Source organism: Nicotiana tabacum, chromosome 10, assembly GCF_000715075.1.
Source record: "Nicotiana tabacum cultivar K326 chromosome 10, ASM71507v2, whole genome shotgun sequence".
NCBI classification, from domain to species: domain Eukaryota; kingdom Viridiplantae; phylum Streptophyta; class Magnoliopsida; order Solanales; family Solanaceae; genus Nicotiana; species Nicotiana tabacum.
Window position 1 is genome coordinate 94,495,627 of NC_134089.1, and position 13,537 is coordinate 94,509,163.

The window sequence follows — 13,537 nt, forward strand, 5'->3', positions numbered from 1 at the left end:
TTCTTTAAACTTTGAGAGACAGTCAGTTGTATGCTAAGCTTTCGAAGTGTGAGTTTTAGTTGAGTTCAGTTGCCTTCTTGGGTCTCGTTGTATCAGCATAGGATATTCAGGTGGATCCAAAAAAGATAGAGGCAGTCAAGGACTGTCTTAGACCCACATCAGCTACATAGATCTGGAGTTTCTTGGGTTTGGCAGGTTATTACCATTGGTTTGTGGAGGGGTTTTCATTTATAGCAGCCCCGATGACCAGGTTGACCTAGAAAGGTGACCAATTCAGGTGGTCAAACGAGTGTGAGACAAGCTTTCAAAAGCTCAAGACAGTTTTAACTACGATGTCGGTGTTGGTTTTACCCATAGGTTTAAGGCCATATACAATATATTGTGACAAACTTGTATTGGACTTGGCACGGTGTTGATGCAGAATGGTAAGGTTATTGCATATGCTTCGCGATAGTTGAAGATTCACGAGAAGAATTATCCAGTTCATGATTTGGAGCTAGCAGCCATTATTCACGCGTTGAAGATTTGGAGGCATTATTTATATGGCATGTCATGTGAGGTGTTCACGAATCACAAGAGTCTACAATACTTGTTCAAGCAAAAGGAACTCAATTTGAGGCAGAGGAGGTGTTTGGAGCTATTAAAAGACTATGATATCACCATCTTGTATCATCCGGGGAAGGCCAATGTAGTGGTTGATGCCTTGAGTAGGAAGTCAGTCCGTGTAGGAAGCCTTGCATATATTCCAGTCAGTGAGAGACCACTTACTTTGGATGTTCAGGCTTTAGCCAATCAGTTCGTGAGGATGGATATTTCTGAGCCCAGCTATGTTCTAGCTTGCATAGTCGCTCGGTCTTCATTATTGGAGCGTATCAGGGATTGGCAGTATGATGACCCTCATTTGCTTGTCCTTAGGGACATAGTGCGGCATAGTGGTGCCAAGTAGGTTACAGTTGGAGATGATAGAGTTTTGAGGATGCAGGGTCGAGTTTGAGTGCCTAATATTGATGGACTTTATGAGTTGATTCCAGAGGAGGCCCATAATTTCCGGTATTCTATTCATCTGGGCACCGTTAAGATGTATCAGGATTTGCGGCAACATTATTGGTGGAGAAGGATGAAGAAGGATATTGTTGAATATGTAGCTCGATGTTTGAATTGTCAGCAAGTAAAGTACGAGCATCAGAGACTTGGTGGTTTGCTTTAGAAGATTGAGATTCCTGAGTGGAAGTGGGAGCATATCACTATAGACTTTGTTGTTGGATTCCCACAGACTTAGAGGAAGTTCGATGCGGTATGGGTTATTGTTGATAGGCTGACTAAGTCAGCACATTTCATTCCTGTGGCAGTTTCCTATTCTTCAGAGCGGTTAGCTGAGATCTACATCCGAGAGATTGTTTATCTTCATGGTGTGCCCGTGTCTATCATTTTTGATCAGGGTACGCAGTATACCTCACATTTCTGGAGGGCAGTTCAATGTGAGTTGGGTACACGGGTCGATTTGAGCACATCATTTCATCCTCAGATGGGCGGACAGTCCGAGCATACTATTCAGATTTTGAAGAATATGCTCCGCACATGTATTATTGACTTTGGAGGTTCTTGCGATCAGTTATTGCCATTAGCGGAGTTTTCCTACAATAATAACTATCAGTCAAGCATCTAGATGGATCCCTATGAGGCATTATATGGTAGACGGTGTCGATCTCCAGTTGGGTGGTTTGAGCCCGGGGAGGCTCAGTTGTTGGGTACAGATTTGGTACAGGATGCCTTGGACAAGGTTAAGATCATGCAGGATAGGCTTCGTACAGCTCAGTCCAGGCAAAAGCGTTATGCCGACCGTAAGGTTCGTGATGTGGCATTCATGGTCGGAGAGCGAGTGTTGCTTTGGGCGTCGCCCATGAAGGGCGTGGTGAGATTTGGGAAGAGGGGCAAGCTAAGCCCTAGGTTCATCGAGCCTTTTGAGATCCTTGATCGAGTGGGAGAGGTGGCTTACAGACTTGCGTTGCCGCCGAGTTTATCAGTTGTGCATCTAGTGTTTTATGTGTCCATACTTTGGAAGTATCATGACGATCCATCTCACATGTTAGACTTCAGCACTATCTAGTTGGACAAGGACTTGACCTATGAGGAGGAGCTGGTAGCTATTCTAGACCGACAGGTTCGTCAGTTGAGATCAAAGAATTTCCCTTCAGATCGTGTGCAGTGGAGAGGTCAGCCTGTTGAGGCAGCTACCTAGGAGTTCGATTCCAATATGCAGAGTCGATATCCCCATCTTTTCACCGATTCAGGTACTTTTCTATGTCCGTTCGAGGGCGAACAGTTGTTTTAGAGGTGGAGAATGTGATGACCCAAAGAGTCATCTTGCATTTTAGAATCCGAGTCCAGATTCCGAAGCCTTGAAAACCTCATTTTCTTTCTTCTCGATTTGCGTGCATATTCTAGGCGCATTTCTGGAAAACTTTTATGTGAAATTTAAGAAAACAAATATTGAATTTAGCCTTTAAAATTGATTAATGTTGACTTCGATTAATATTTTTGATAAATGGACCCGGACCCGTGAATTAACGGTCCCGTAAGGTCCATAGTAAAATATGGGACTTGGGCGTATGCCCGGAATCGAATTCCAAGGTCACTAGCTCGAGAAAAGAATTTTTTTAAAGAAAATTGTTTGTTGGAAAATATAAGGACTTTTGAAAATGAAATTGTGTGTGATCTTGATGGTATCGAACCTGTATTTTGGTTTCGGATCCCGGTACAGGTTTAATATAATATTTAAGTCGTATCTGTGAAATTTGGTGAGAATCGAACTTGATTTGATGTGATTCGAACTTCCGGTTGTGAAAATAGTAAATTTGAAGTGTTCTTGAGGAAAATCATGAGTTTGAGGTTAAATTCGTAGTTGTTGATGTTATTTTGATGATTTGATCACACGAGAAAGTCCGTATGATGTTTTTAAACTTGCATGCATGTTTGATTTGGAGCCCCGAGGGCTCGGGTGAGTTTTGGATAAGCCATGGACTGATTAGAACTTAAGAAAACTCAGCTGTGCATCTGGTATTTTGCACAGGCCTCTGATCTCGCAAATGCGAGATCAGGTTTCGCAAATGCGAAGTCTGCCGGCCTGATAAATGCGACAATATTGTCGTAAATGCGAAGAAGGCTTGGGAAGGCCAACCTCGCAAATACGAAACTTTGGCCGTAATTGTGAAGGCCCCAGAAGTCGCAAATGTGACATATGTGTCGCAAATGCGAAGGTATTAGTAAATTCAAAGGGTTCGCAATTGCGAAACTCTGATCGCAATTGGGATAACTGCAGCCTGTTAAGTGATATTTTAGACGAGATTTTCAGTTCATTCTTCAAAATTTCAAAACCTTAACTCCAAAGGGCGATTTCCTAGAGCAAGTTCTTCCCCAAATCATAGGTAAATGAATCTTAACTCTTTTTCTTCAATCTATTTCATCTTTTTACATGATTTCACTTCAAAATCTAGGGTTTTTCATTGGGAAATTGGGTGTTCTTGGGGTAGAAATTAGGATTTTTGAATTTTGGGGATTTGGACCTCAATTTGAGGTCAGATTTCAAAACCAATTGTATATTTGAGTTCGTGGGTGAATGGGTAATCGAGTTTTGGTTCGAACTTCAAGTTTTGACTAAGCGAGCCTGAGGTCGGTTTTTGACTTTTTGGGGAAAATATTGGGAAATCTATATTCATGCATTAGAATTGGTTTATTTAGCATTTATTGATGTTATTAAGTAAATTATGACTAGATACACACAGATTGGAAGTGGAACTAAGAGGTAAAGCGGTAGTTGAGGGTTGATTTTGCCTGTGGAATTGAGGTAAGTATTTGGTCTAACCTTAGCTTGAGAGAATAAGTGTTGTGGTCTTATTTGCTACGTGTTAGTGTTAAGTACGACGTATAGGTGTGGTGACGAGTATCTATACGTTGGTGTCAAGCATGCAAGTGAGTCTTATACTGTGACTGTTGTGACTCTTATTATGTATTGTTCATTCTTAAATTAATGATTATCCATGTTGAACAAGACTTATGATATTTTTTTGGTAATTGACCATTGTTGAGTATTGACTCAAGTTGAGACTTATTTCGTGGAGTTAACTATTGAAACGAGATTGGTTATAGCTGATTCCCTTGCCCGGATGTTATTGTTTTTATTGTTGATTCTCTTGCCGGGATGTATTGTTCTACTGTTTGGGTGAGGATGAGTATAAAGCACGAAGGGTGATGTCGTGCATGATATTGTGAGCGAGTATTAATGCGCGAAGCGTGATGACCTGCTGATATTGTGAGTGTTAATGTATGAAGGGTGATGCCGTGCCGATATTGTGAGAGTTAATCCACGAAGGGTGATGCTGTGCCATGATTATGAGAGTTAATGCACGAAGGGCGATGCCGTACCATTTCTGATGTTTATTATGGTGAGAACGAGAGTAAAAGCATGAAGGGTGATGCCGTGCACGTGTTGCTGTTTCATTATTCCTGTTGATACAAATATGGTGTTCATTATGCTTCTCTATTGAATTACTATTAGAATTTGATATTCCCCGCAGCATGTTCCCCTTCCCATCTTTATCTATTATTTCCTGTTATTATTGTTCTGTTCATATATGATTTAACTGCACAAGTTTATATGGTTGTCGTGTCCTAGCCTCATCACTACTTCGCCGAGATTAGGTCCGACACTTACCAGTACATAGTGTCGGTTGTACTAATACTGCACTCTGCACTTTTGTGCTGATCTTGGTGCCGGACCTTGTGAGTAGATTCGAGGTTGTTGCCTTCCGTCCAGGGAGACCAAGGTAGATCTACTGGCGTTCGCAGAGCCTGAAGTCCCCATTTCCCTACTTTAGTTTTCTATTGTCTCTTCTATTTCGAGAACAATTGTACTTCTTTCAGACTTATATTTGTAGTAAATCTTAGTCATTCATGGATGGTGACACCAGATCTATGTGGTAGTTATGTACTTGAGATGTGGCACTGTTATATTATTTTTGCATTTCTTAATTATTTTGTTTTAACTGTTATCTGTCCCTGTTTAGTTAATAATAATGGTAGTAAAACTGTAACTGTTGGCTTGCCTAGCTTTCACGAGTAGGCGCCATCACGATCCCCGAAAGTGAGAAAATCCGGGTTATGAAAGCCTTAGGGACCCATAGCGTGCGGAGTTTGAGCAATTGCGGTAGGGTGCTGTGACTGTTTTAGAGTATGCAGTCCATTTTAGTGACTTGGCTAGACATGCACCGGCCTTGGTTTCTACAGTTCGAGAAAGGGTCAATCAGTTTATTGAGAGACTCATTTCCTGCATCCGGACTAGCATGTCCTGGGAATTAGAGATGGATATCTCGTATCAACAGGTGGGGAGTATTACTAGGAGAGTAGAGCGCATGCTTGTTCGGGATTGGGAGGAGAGAGTCCAAGAGGTCTCGAGAGTCGGGCCATTATTCTGGTGCCCATGCCCCAGCTGTAGTTTGTCATGGTAGGGGTTATATGAGTCACCCCGTTCATTCTGCTCTTCCTACAACCAGTGGTATTCCAGCTCCTCCTAGACCTCAGGAGCCTTATTATGTACCTCTAGTATCTAGTGTGCCTCCTACACAAGGTGCCATCAGCGGTCAGTCCAGCAGACCTGTCCCGAGCGAGTCACAGCCGCCACGCCCTCCAAGAGATTGTTTTGAGTGTGGCAACACTCTCCATATGATGAGGGATTGCCCCAGACTTAGGAGGGGTGCACCTCTACAGACTTCTCAGCCACAACGTGCTCCACTAGGTCCTCAGGCTATGATTACAGCACCAACTGCCACCCCACCTACTTAGCCAACTCGAGGTAGACGTTGCCCTAGAGAGGGAGGCCAGGACAGATACTATGCCCTTTATGCTCGTACAGAGGTCGTTGCTTCCGATTTTGTCATTACAGGTATTGTTCTAGTCTGTCATAGATATGCATCGGTTCTATTCGATCTAGGCTCCACTTATTCCTATGTGTCCTCTTATTTTGTCCCGCATTTTGGCGTATCTCAGAATTCTTTGAGTTCCCCTTTTTATGTATCTACTCCTGTGAGAGATTCTCTTGTTGTGGACCACGTGTATCGGTCGTGTTTGATTACTCTTAGTGGTTTTGAGACCAGAGCTAATTTATTATTGCTTAGCATGGTAGATTTTGATGTTATCTTGGGCATGGACTGGTTGTCACCCCATTATGCTATTCTTTATTGTCACGCCAAGACCGTGATATTGGCTATGCTAGGTTTACCGTGATTAGAGTGGAGGGATACCTTAGATTACACTCCCACTATAGCTATTTCATTTCTTATAGCTCAACGAATGGTTGAGAAGGGGTGTGACACTTATCTAGCAAATGTGAGAGATGTCAATATTAATACCCCTACAATTGATTCAGTCCCAATAGTGAGGGATTTTCCTGATGTGTTTTTAGTTGATCTTCCGGGCATGCCACGCGACAGAGATATTGATTTTGGCATTGATTGGTTGCCAGGCACTCAGCCCATTTCTATTCCTTCTTATCGTATGGCCCTTCATGAGTTGAAGGAACAGTTACAGGAATTTCTTGATAAGGGCTTCATTCGGTCCAGTTTGTCACCTTGGGGTGCTCCTGTCTTGTTTGTAAAGAAAATGGATGGTTCTATGCGTAAGTGCATTGATTATCGCCAGTTGAACAAAGCCACAATGAAGAACCAATATTTTTTGCCTCGCATTGATGACTTATTTGATCAATTTGATCGTGTGTTTTCCAAGATTGATTTGCATTCGGGTTATCACCAGTTGAAGACTTGGGAGCTAGATATCTCTAAGACTGCTTTCAAGACTTGATATGGTCATTACGAGTTCCTTGTAATATCATTTGGGCTGACCAACGCCCCAGCAACATTTATGCATTTGATGTACAGTGTATTTCGGCCTTATCTTGACTCATTCATCATTATCTTTATTGATGACATTCTGGTATGTTCCTGAAGTCGGGAAGATCATGATCAGCACCGGAGGACACTACTTCAAACCTTAAGAGAAAAGAAGTTATATTCAAAGTTCTCTAAATGTGAGTTCTGGTTGGAATCCGTGGCACTTTTGGGCCACGTGGTATCGAGTGAAGGGATAAAGGTGGATCCAAAGAAAGTGGAAGCAGTGCAGAGTTAGCCCAGACCATCTTCAGTTATAGAGATCCGGAGCTTCCTTGGTTTGGCGGGGTATTACCATTGATTTGTTGAGGGGTTCTCGTCTATTGCAGCGCCTATGATCAGGATGACCTAGAAGAGTGTTCCTTTCAAATGGACTGAGGAGTGTGAGGAGTCAGAAGCTCAAGATAGCTTTGACTATAGCCCCAATATTGGTATTGCCTTTAGGTTCGGGGTCTTGTACAGTTTATTGTGATACGTCGCTAGTTGGCCTCAGCACGGTGTTGATGCAGGACCGTAGGGTGATTGCCTACGCATCTAGATAGCTAAAGGTGCATGATAAGAACTATCTTATCCATGACCTTGAGTTAGCTGCTATTGTTCATGCCTTGAAGATTTGGAGGCACTATTTGTACAGTATTCCTTGTGAGATCTACACTGATCACCAGAGTTTGCAGCATCTGTTCAAGTAGAAAAATCTTAATTTGCGCTAGAGGAGGTGGTTAGAGCTGCTTAAGGATTATGATATCACCATTTTGTACCACCCGAGGAAGGCCAATGTGGTGGTCGATGCTTTGAGTCGTCGAGCAGAAAGTTTAGGGAGTCTAGCTTATCTACCAGCAGCAAAGAGGCCCATGGCATTGGATGTTCAGGCCTTAGCCAGCCAATTTGTGAGATTGGATATTTCTGAGCCTAGTCGAGTATTGGCTTGTGTGGTCTCTCGGTCTTCTCTTTATGATTGTATCAGGGAGCGTCAGTATGATGACCCCCATCTACTTATCCTTAGGGACACAGTCCAACACGGTGATGCTGAGGAGGTCACTATTGGGGATGATGGTGCATTGAGGATGCAGCGCAAGCTATGTGTGCCTAATGTAGATGGTTTGCGTGAGTTGATTCTTCAGGAGGCTTATAGCTCGCGGTAATCTATTCATCTGGGTGCCACAAAGATGTACCAGGACTTGAGGCAGCGAGGAGGATGAAGAAGGACATAGTAGAGTATGTTGCTTGGTGTCTAAATTGCTAGCATGTGAAGTATGAGCATTAGCGACCAGGTGGATTGCTTCAAAAGTTAGAGATTCCGGAGTGGAAATGGGAGCGAATCACTATGGATTTCGTTGTTGGACTCCAACAGACTCTACGAAAGTTTGATGCAGTTTGGGTGATTATGGATAGGCTGATCACGTCAGCTCATTTCCTTCCTATGATGACTACCTATTCTTCCGAGCAGCTGGCTCGAGTTTCTATTCGTGAGATTGTCAGACTTCATGGTGTGTCAGTATCTATCATCTCTAACTGGGGCACGCAGTTTACATCACGGTTCTGGAGAGTCGTTCAGCATGAGTTGGGTACTGGGGTGGAGTTGAGCACAACATTTCACCCTTCGACGGATGGACAATCCGAGCGCACTATTCAGATTCTTGAGGATATGCTTCGTGCGTGTGTGATAGAGTTTGGAGTTTCTTGGATCAGTTCTTGCCACTTGCAGAATTTGCCTACAATAACAGTTATCAGTCCATCATCCAGATGGCACCATATGAGGCTCTGTATGGTAGGCGGTGTCGATTCCTAGTGGGTTGGTTCGAGCCGGGCGAGGCCAGATTATTGGGTACGAACTTAGTTCAGGATGCCTTGGAAAAGGTTAATGTGATTCAGGATAGACTTCGCACAACCCAGTCTAGACAGAAGAGTTATGAGGACCGAAAAGTTTGCGATGTTTTATTCATGGTTGGAGAGCGGGTCTCACTTCGGGTTTTGCCGATAAAGGGCATTATGAGGTTCAGAAAGAGGGTCAAGCTATGCCCAAGGTTTACTGTCCCCTTTGAGGTGTTGCGGCATATTGGAGAGGTTGCTTATGAGCTTGCCTTACCTCCCAACCTAGCATGAGTTCTTCTGGTATTACATATTTCGATGCTCTGAAATTATCACGGCGATCCATCTCATGTGTTGGATTTCAGCTTAGTCCAGTTGGATAAGGATCTATCTCATTTTGAGGAGCCAGTGGCTATTTTGAATAGGCATGTTCGAAAGCTAAGGTCAAAGAACATTGCATCAGTAAAGGTTCAATGGCGGGGTCATTCAATCGAGGAGGCGACTTGGGAGACCGAGCAGGATATGTGCAGCTGTTATCTTCATCTTTTCACCACTTCAGGTATGTCTCTATGATCGTTCGAGGACGAATAATTGTTTTAAGATGGGGAGGATGTAATGACCTGGCAGATCATTTTGAGAGTTAGAACCCCGATCCCCTATTAACTGCTTCCCCTGTATCTTTTTTCTGTTGTTGTGACTTGCCGGGAGGGTTTGTTTTGAGTTTTGGAGTGTTCTGGGACACTTAATCCCTAAATAGGAGCTTAAGTCTAAAGATTTGGACGCAGTCGGAGCTGTATGAAGACAACTCCGTAATGGAGTTTCGTCGATTCCGTTAGCTCCGTTGGGTGATTTTGGGTTTAGGGGTGTATCCGGATTGTGTTTTGGAGGTCCGTAGCTCATTTAGGCTTGAAATGGCGAAAGTTAAATTTTTGGAGTTTTGGGTCGGTAGTGGATTTTTGACATCGGTGTCAGAATCTGATTCCGGAAGTTGGAGTAGGTACGTAAGGTTGAATATGACTTGTGTGCAAAATTTAGGGTCAATCGGACGTGGTTTGGTTGGTTTCGACATAGGTTGTTGAATTTGGAAGTTTCAAGTTCATTAAGTTTGGATTGGAAGGTCATTTGTGTTTTTAGCATTGTTTGATGTGATTTGAGTGCTCGACTAAGTTCGTATAGTATTTTAGGACTTCTTGGTATATTTGGGTGAGGTCCCCGGGGCCTCAGGTGAGTTTCGGGTGTTTGACGGATCAAATATTGAAGTTGTGTGGTTGCTGAAATGATCAGATTTCTGGTATTTTCGCACCTGCGGTGGGGAGACTGCAGGTGCAGGATCGCTTGTGCGGAGGGAGAAGCGCAAAAGCGGAAAAATGGAGGAGTGATAAGGGTCGCAAATGCGAGTTCCATTCCGCATCTGCGATGCCCGCAGATGCGGTGGGAGACCGTAGAAGTAGTGAAGGACCGCAGAAGCGAACATTTTCTCGCAGGAGCACACACGCAGGTGCGGCCCCCTTTCCGCAGATGCGGTCCTAGCTTTCTTAAGTGACTTTCGCACCTTCGATGCTTTTCCCGCAGGTGCGGTTGAGGTCTCGCAGAAGCGACTTAGCTAGGCAGAAAAGAGAGAAAAATTGAGGGTTTGAATTCATTCTTCATTTTTGGACTTGGGAGCTCGGATATTGGCGATTCATTGAGAGATTTTCAGAGGGAGCTTTAGGGTAACGATTCCTTACTCAATTTTGGTTATATTTCATTAATCTATTGTTTTTTTCTTCATTTAATTAAGGATTTTGAGTGAGAAAGTTGGGAAAATGGGGGAAAAGTTCCCCAATCGAATTTTTGAGTTTTGAGTGGGATTTAGATATTGGATTTGGATAATTTTGGTATGAGTGAACTCATAAGTGAATGGGTATTCATATTTGGTAACTTTTATCCGATTCCGAGAGGTGGGCCCGTGAAGGTTTTTTGGACAATTTTTTTTAATTTCTTGCCTTAGCTTAATTTCAGTAGCTAGATTAGTTTCTTGTAGTTGTATTTATGTTATGTTATTGGTTTGGCTAGATTTGGGCCATTCGGAGCCAGATATTCATGGAAAGAGCATTGGGACGGATTGATTTAGCTTGGTTCGAGGGAAGTGTCTTGCCTAACCTTGTGTTGGGAAACTCCTCTTAGGGTTTGATATTGTTTTGATATATGAGTGTCATGTACATGAGGTGATGAGTATGTACACGGGCTATTTGTTGTAAAACTCTATTTTTCACTAAGTCATGACCTGTTTCTCCTTATTTGGACTACACTAGCATATGTAACTACCTTTTTAGTTAGAATAGCATGCCTACATGTTTTAACTGCCTATTTGAATTCTGTGAAGCATGTTTTAGTGAAATTACCTGCTTTCTTTGACTTGAACTTAGTCTAAATTGTAGGTTTTCTTACTGTAACTGTTATTTTTATTGGTTAAGCTGCATATTTACATTGGGACTACAGAACGGTGTTCCGGGAGATCCCCCTGCACTACAAATTTACTTTGGGACTACGGAACGGTATTCCGGGAGATCCCCCTATTCTGCATATTTACTTTGGGATTACGGAACGGTATTCCGGGAGATCCCCCTACACATTTACGTTTAGGATTACGAGACAGTATCTCGGGAGATCCCTTGTTATTGCTTACGAGTTGTTTTCTTTGTTTATTCTATCTCTGTTAGTTTTCCGTATCTACTTTTACTGTGATATTTCATTTTATTTTATTTTATTATATTTATACCAGTTGGTCACTGACCTGATCTTATCACTACTCGACCGAGGTTAGGCTTGGCACTTACTGGGTACCGTTATGGTGTACTCATGCCTTTTACTGCACATATTTTTCGTGTGCAGATCCAGGTTCATTGCACCAGCCTCATCACTAGTTGCAGTCGTTGCTTATTGGAGACTTCAAGGTACATTTGCCCGCGCCTGTAGATTCTCTAAGCCCCCCTCTATCCCCCTATGTTCAATTTCTTTCTTTCTGTAAAGATGATGTATAGAATAGTAAGACTTCTTAGTAGCTTGTGACTTACGGTATTCCAGGTTTTGGGAATTATTTGGTACATTTCAGAGGTGAAAATTTGTATATGTTGAGTGGCATTCAGTTGCTTATTATATAGTTGTTACTGTTAGTGGTTTATGTTCATGCTTTTATTTCACTTCCGCAAAGTGTTAGGTTTACCTAGTCGTAGAGACTAGGTGCCGCCACGACAACTCACGGAAGGATTAATTGGGTCGTGACACCGGAATCATACCACCAATCTGTAGATTTCATAGTTGCTGCCATGTTGCATTCGGTCACCATACTCATATTCAAATTAGCAAAGGCAGAAACCACAACATTTTCTTCATTTTTCTGCTTCTTACGAAATCTGCAATGTCTCTTAAAATGGTCCATTTTCCGCAAGTATAACACGACCCTTTCTTAATGTTAGAAGAATTTTCCTTTGGAACAACCTCAAACTTTCTCTTCTTTCCAGTCTTGTTTCCAGATTTTCCAGAATTGTTTGTCGTACTAGACTCAACATAATTCACCTTTGAACTAGTTTTTGCAGCATATTTATTTTCACGCTTGGGGTCTCTTCTTCAATTCGAATATGCTTTGTCAACTGATCCACATTAAAATCTTCGGAAGAATTTAATAATTTCTTCGTATAGTCATTCCAAATGGCTGGTAATTTTGCAAGTACAACAGCCACTTGAAGAGATTCAGAAACATCGACTTTAAAATCTTTGAGTCTAGATAAGACAAGCAACTCATCAACCTGTTCCATGATGGATTTCCCATCTACCATTTGAAATTCAAAAAATTTCATTCCAAGGAATATGTCCATTCCTTGTTTCACAGCAATATATTTATGTTCCAAGGCTTTCCAGATTTCTTGTGGTGATTTGAGAGGACGGAACAAATCATATAAATGATCAGAAAGTGAGTTCAAAATAAAACCTCTACAGCGCACCCCATCATCTTCACTTTTTTGCGTGCAGCCTTAATTTCGTCATAATCTTGAGCAGTAGGTTCTGGCATTGCAGAAAGATCAAAACTCAGCAGATATGTTATTCCCAACTCCATGAGAAAGAACAACAATTTATCTTTCCAGCGGGTGAAATTCGAGCCATCAAATCAATCCAATTTGAACACTTCAAATATCTTGTTGAAACCAGAATCACTACCAGAAGCCTCTATTGTAGTGTTTAAATTCCTTAAGATTATTAGAAAATTAGCAGAATATGGGACGAAATAATTAGGCCTTGATAGTGTAGTCACTGTCCTTAAGGAATTTAAGCCTCCCAATTTCATTGTTGCAAGGATTATGGCAGGATTCCTCCAGCCTCTAAAATTCGAGTTTCAGCAATTAACTCGAATTTCCCACAAGAACACAATAGTTGTGGGTTGTGGAAAATAAGTAGAAGAGAAAGAGATTGAAGTTTCAGATGATTTCATTTTGGAGATGATATAGGTATTAATACCTCTAGGAGTCTGTTGCAATTAACAGACTCATCTCTTCATAACATGCACCTTTTAAAACCAATAGTCACCTTCTTTTAAATCTAAAACAAAGATGTTAAAAACGTTTTTTGAAATTAAAAGGCAAAAATATTTTTAATTAATTAAATAATAGGTGAGTAAAATATTAATTCGGACTACTTAATTGGGTCAAAGCCCAATTTTCCTCCAAAACACCCTTTAAAATATACAAACTATATAAGGCAAAGAAGTGTTTTAAACACCTTTTCTTTTTTTTTCTTTTTTCAATGAGGGACAA